The sequence below is a fragment of the Perognathus longimembris genome, chromosome 10 (genome assembly GCF_023159225.1).
Source record: "Perognathus longimembris pacificus isolate PPM17 chromosome 10, ASM2315922v1, whole genome shotgun sequence".
In the NCBI taxonomy this organism is placed as follows: Eukaryota; Metazoa; Chordata; class Mammalia; order Rodentia; family Heteromyidae; genus Perognathus; species Perognathus longimembris.
Window position 1 is genome coordinate 37,609,475 of NC_063170.1, and position 6,449 is coordinate 37,615,923.

A 6,449-nucleotide genomic window follows, 5' to 3' on the forward strand; every position below is an offset into this window, starting at 1 on the left:
TCTCTTATGCCTGTACTGATACCCAGAATGACACTGGAGAAAAAGAGGGACCTCGGTGGAGGGCCTGGCCTGCCAATGCATCACCCAGTGGTTTGATTACTCATACATCATGTGCCCAGCACGGGGCTGGATCCTGGGACACATCAGAGTGAGTCCAGTCTCTCACCTGCAGAATTTCTAGTGCAGGCAGGGCGATGAAGAGGGCTATGATTGCAGGGAGGAAATTAGTGTGGCAGAATAGAGATATCCTGAAAGGCTTCCAAGAGCAGGTGACACTCACTGAGCAAGACTTGAAGAATGTCGGGGAATCAGCCATAGGAGCAACAGGGGGAAAGACTCAGAGCCTCTAGAGCAAAAAGACACTATTGGGTTGGAAGCCCCAGCAACCTTAGAGAGAAGGGGGCAAAACCAGAACCTGTGAGATGCTCGTCTCATGTGAGGTGGTGAAGGGCTTTGGGACTACAGAGGAGAGAAGGGCTGTGGAGGAAACAGGAGGTTGGCTGGAGGCTGGGACAATGGTTCTCAGCACAGTAGATGCTGGGGTAGAAGGATAGAGGGGGGTACATGGACCCAGGGAATAGTTTGCAACCAGAACTAGAATTTACTGGATTGATTATGCAAGGTAAGGAATGAAGGACAAACTGAAAATTCCTGAGATATGAAAGCCTGAGCAGGCATAGGTTCAGCATAGCATTTTTAGGAAGCACAGGTTACTTTGTATTAGCTTTGTTTTCCCTTTTAATAGTAAAGGAGCAAGTTTCTTGAAATTGGAAGTAGAGTACAGACTCTCCAAGAACGGGGGTGAGTCCCCAAGCAAGAAATGGGTTGGGATCAGAGGGTAGTTCTTATAGTACAGGGCTCCTTCCATACCTTTCTCCTGGCCCATGCACTGATTAATGCCACCATCCTGGCTCTCTTCATTGGTTGAGCAGGAACCTAGGGCGTTAGAAGAAGCATGTAGACCACAATAGACCACATATTAGAGGGTTTTTTTTCATCTTGAAATTTCAGAATTGCAGAAATGTTGCAAAAAATAGTACAAGGAACTCCTGATTTACACTTTAGTCAACTTCCCCAAAATTTTACATTAGATAGCCAGATAATAGGACAGTAATCAAATCCAGGAAATCAGCATGTACACAACACTACTAACTCACCTTCAGACATTAGTGACATTTTGTTGATTGCCCTGATAGAGTTCTTTTCCTGGGCCAGCTAATGGAGATCCCAAAGATCACACAGGTACAACCCTAGCCGTCCTGGCTCCTCGTTCCCTCCCAGTCTATATCTTAGTCTTTCCTCATTCTTCAAGACCTTGGTACTTTGGTAGCACTATGAGTTGAATTCAGGGCCTCATGACTGCTCGCCAAGCACTCTATCACATGAGCCACACCTCTAGCCTGACATTGGTACTTTGGAAGAATACAGTTACTCAGTCTGGGTTTGTCTTGGCTTTTCTTAGAATTAGAATCAGGTGAGGCATTTTTTATGGGATGACCATGGGAGAGATGGAGAGTTTTTTACCTGCATTAAAGTTGAGATGTCTCTGGGACTGCCCAGTAGGAAGGTGGGAGCCAGCTAGGAGCACAGGACAGGGCAAAGTGAGAGGTATGAAGGTAGTCATCATTAGAGTCAGGAACTCTTTCCCAGTTTTGGTCACAAGTGAGATTCCCCAGGCAAAGTCCATAGAGAGGAGGTAGAGGACGACATGTAGTCAGTGGGTAAGAGAGACCCTAGGTGAACCAGAAGAGAAAGAAGTAGACATGGAGCCAGGCTCTGGTAGTTCATGCCTATAATCCTAGCTACTCAGGAGGCTGAAATCTGAGCCTTGAGATTCCAAGCCAGCCCAAGCAGGAAAGTCCATGAGACTCTTATCTCCAGTTAACCTCTAGAAAACTGGAAGTGGTGCTGTGGCTCAAAGTGAGCGCAGGGACAGTGTCCAGGACCTGAGTTTAATCCCCATGCCCCACCCCACCCCCCACCCCAAGAGGAAGAAAGAGGAGGAAGAGAAAAAGAAGGAAGAGGAGAGGAGGAGGAGGAGGAGGAGGAGGAGGAGGAGGAGGAGGAGGAGGAGGAGGAGGAGGAGGAGGAGGAAAAGGAGGCATGGATGACAGAGGATGACCCCAGGATTCAGAAGAACCCAGGCGTTGGTCACATGGACAGGAGAACTTCAGTGCAGGGGCCAAGTGTGAACCCAACTGGAAAGGGCTAGAAAAGGCCTAAGAAAAGATAGTCCAGGTTGATAGCCTTTAGGGAGCAAAGCCTGGGGTGCAGGGAGCTTCAAAAAGGCACGAGGTTGAGGAAAGCATGTTGGAGGAGTGGGCAGGAATGGCTGATGTGCTGAAGACAAGCTTGCATGGGAATACCCCAACACAGCAGTGGTGGCGCAGAGGCAACAGAGCTCAGACAGAGGCCAGAAGTGTGAGGTCTTCCTCTGGGTGGGCAGTATATGTCAGGGCTTGGTTGTAGTGTTAGCTATGGATCCAAGAGGGGTGAGGAGAAAGGGGAAGGTGAAATGTAGGAGGGGGGGTCTGGGGCAATGAGGAGCAGACAGAAATGTCTCAGCAAATCTGGGCACAGGGGTTACCGAGTGAAGTCAGTGATGTCCAGAAGAAAGGGTAATCCAAAGGGACATGTAAAAGACCATGTCTTTGAAGGATAAAGTGGCTGAGATGATGGGAGCAGGAGATTGGTAGTGCATAGGGTAATAAGCAGATGAGATTGGGAAGGGAGAGAAGAAGCCCTCTGTGATGAAAAGAGGAGGGGGATTTGGCCAGCTGACAGTTTTAAAAAGTTGTTATTATAAAGGCGATATACAGAGGGTTACATTTACTTAAGTCAGATGAGTACATTTCTCTTTTCTTTGTCAGCTGTAAGGCTTGAACTCAGGGCCTGGCACTGTCCCTGAGCTTTTTTGCTCAAGGCTAGTGCTCTACCTCTTTGAGCCACAGTGCCACTTGTGGTTCCTCCTCCTCCTCCTCCTCCTCCTCCTCCTCCTCCTCCTCCTCCTCCTCCTCCTCCTCCTCCTCCTCCTCCTCCTTCCTCCTCCTCCTCCTCCTCCTCCTTCTTTTGGCCAGTCCTGGGCCTTCAACACAGGGCCTGAGCACCGTCCCTGGCTTCTTTTTGCTCAAAGCTAGCCCTCTGCCACGTGAGCCACAGTGCCACGGTGCCACTTGTGGCAGTTTTCTATATATGTGGTGCTGAGGAATCGAACCCAGGGCTTCCTGTATACGAGGCAAGCACTCTTGCCACTAGGCCATATTCCCAGCCTCCTACCTGTGGTTTTCTGGTTGTTAATTTCCCGTTCTCCCTAGGTATCAGCCTCTGGAGTTAGCAAGGATTACAGGCATGAGCCACTGGCACATGGCTGAGCACAGTTCTTTTTAGACATGGCAATGCCTTCCCTTGTTCTCTCCCAGCAGCTGCAGAGGTTTGACCTCTCTCTGGTTCTGCCTCTTAAGGCTGTGTGTGCTAGTGTGAGGGGAAGTGAGAACGTCACGGTGAGGCAGTAGAGAGATGGCCTCTGGCTCTCCTCTCCCTCCAAGTGCCAGGGAGTGGGACAGGTTCTGGAAGAGGCAAAGGAGATGATGGCCCTGTTTGCAGGTGCAAGTTCTAGAGGATTCTGTGAGGGATATTGAAGGAGATAGGAGTTGTGCAAGAAGGCTGACTGGAAGGCTCCTATCATCCTCTAGCAGGGAACGACCCCATGGAATTTTCACAAGATCTGTCCTACTGAGGTTGGTAGGGATGGTGCTAGGAGCAACCACCCTTTCCAGGCATGCGCACCCCAGAATTCCATCCAGGAATGGTGTGACTGTGACATGCCACATATCCACTTGAGGGTACCTGCTATGTGGGCCTACACTCACACATCACACATGCAGGCTGATGGCTCACAACTTTCACCAGCTCATGGTCTATTGCTACCTATGTGTATCCATCCACATGCTTTGCCTGGATATGTTTCATCCAGGAAGCCTCCTTTGATTTCTCACATCAGAAGCAACTATTGGAGCATCTCCTATTGCCCCTGCTTCTTTGTATTTTGTGGTTGTGTGGTTCCTACCTCCCTCTTCAAGAGGCTGCAATTTCTGTGGATGGCCCTGATTTTCCCTTACAGTGCCCTTCCCCGCCCCCAGCCTGACCCACCAGGTAGACAGCTTTGGGGTCTCATGCAATTCCCTCATTATCCACTAGATGTCACATAAAGCCCATGGCCAGGCCCATTGATTTGAGATTTTAGGGTCTCTTTGGGGTCTCTTTCCCACTAGCAATAAGAGGCCTTTAGGGAAGGTCCTTACTCCAGTCTTTAGAGCAGAAAACGAGTCCATACAGGGAGAAGACGTAATGGAGGCCACATCAGTTAAGAATATGGACTCCTAGTGGCTGTTTCCACAGTGTGGTGTAGGCTGCCTAGCTCACTTTGCCCTAGTAGACACAGGCCTCCTTCCAGCTCTAGCTGGGGGCCTGGCTGACTGGAGACCACCTGAAAGATGAGGAGTAGTTGGGTTTCCTGCCTCAGCTGGTGGCGTCATGTTGGCTGAAGGTTTGTTTGGCTCAATCTCTAGCTATACATTGGCCCCAGCCTGGGCTCTGTGACAAAATATCTCCCCGGGGAAATGGAGGCAGAGGGGCTCCACACTACCAGGGATATAATCATCCTATCCAGTGTTTGATTACCACCATAGCTGCTTCTGTCTGAGTTCCACTTGCTAGTTTATAAAGCCCATTCATTACACCCAAGGTCCCCAGCCCTGGGGAACGACCACAGATTCAGTGATGAAGGGTCTTGCCTAAGGTTCTCCAACAGAGCCAGAGGTAGATAGGGCAAGCCCAGAGCTGGGGATCCTAGGCTCTTCTCATGTTGACCCAAGGGCCAATTTGTTCTTCCAGGGATTAGATGAAGAAAAAAGATGAGGTCCATTAGCCTCCAGGATCCCCCAAAGCAAAAGAGGTTTCCAGAAAGGGGCAGAGCAGAGCTGAGCCTGTTCTCAGACTATGTAGCCTTGATGGGGTCCTTTCCCTTCTCATAACCACCCCCGTGTTTCCTGACTCCTACCTCAGAGTTCCAACTCTCAGGAGCTTCTAGAATTCTGGGAGCTCTAATTTTGATTCAGGATTGAACTCTTAGTGCTCAGGGTCTCAGATTCTGAAAGTAGGTCCAGAGTAGAATGAGCTGCCCTGAGACAGTTTGCCCCTCACTTGTCCCTCAGTCCTGCCTCCCACCTGGCCCTCTTCTGTGACTCCTTGCTCTGCTGCCCAGCAGAGGGAGTGACATGTGGCAGGACCATGGGATGTAGGGCCCATGGGCTCTGGGAACAGCTCACTGCTGACCCACTGTGCTCTGGGCTGGTGCCTCTGAAGGACTGCAGACCTGAGAGAGCTGGAGCAATGGAGGCTTCTGCGGGGCACAGGGTGGACCCCATCCCCTGTCTCCTAGCAAGGCCCAGTGAGCTGATATGGAGTCAGGAAGATATGGGGACAGGCTATGGGACCTGGACGCCAGAAGGGATAGGTGTGGGTAGGAGACCCTGTCTAGTCATCTCTTGCCAGTCCCAGGTCTGTGAAGTATGGCCAGATCTCAAGCTACTGCCCAAGACATGGGGTTCCTTGGGCTGGAAATTGACCCTCTTTAAGATTGGCCCTGCCAGGGGAGCTAGGCAACTTGGCAAGGCTCTAGGGACTAGATCATCATAGCATGGGGAACTTGGGTCCAAGGCTAGTTTGAGGGGAGTCTAAGTGGGTCCCATCCCCCACCCACATACATCTAGACCTTAGCCCCTCTCACTTCTTTTATTCCTTTTTTTTGGTACTGGGACTTGTTAAACAGCCACCAGTCATGTGTCTACCTCGTTTTTCTTGCTTATTTATTTATTTGTCTATTTATTTATTGTCAGCCTAGGGATTGAGCTCTGGACTTCAAGTTTCTCTCTCTCTCTCTCTCTCTCTCTCTCTCTCTCTCTCTCTCTCTCTCTCTCTCTCTCTCTCTCTCTTTCTCACAACACTTTACCACTAGACCCACATCTCCACTTTCAGCTTTCTGCTGGTTAATTGGAGATAAGAGTCTCTCAGATTTGTTTCTCTGAGCCAGCTTTGAATCTGTGATTCTGTCTCAGCCTCCTGGATAGCTAGGATTATAGGCATGAGCCACTGCACCCAACTTTAACCTCTGACTTCTGATCCTTGTCAATTTTCCAGGAGCCGAAGAGCTGTGTTTGTGAACATCTCTCTGTGCAAACTGTCCACACCTCAAGTGGGAGGTCTTCCCTGTAGGGAACTGGCCAGCCTGTCACAAGCTGAGGCAGCTGAGATGGTGGGAGAAACTGCAGGTAGATGGCAGGGCAATTAGACTCCTTCCCTCCTCCTCCCTGCCTTCCCGCCCAGGACTGGGTGGAGCTGCTGCCTTATAAGTGGCTGGCCTGGTGGCAACAGAGCAAACTACAGCTAGC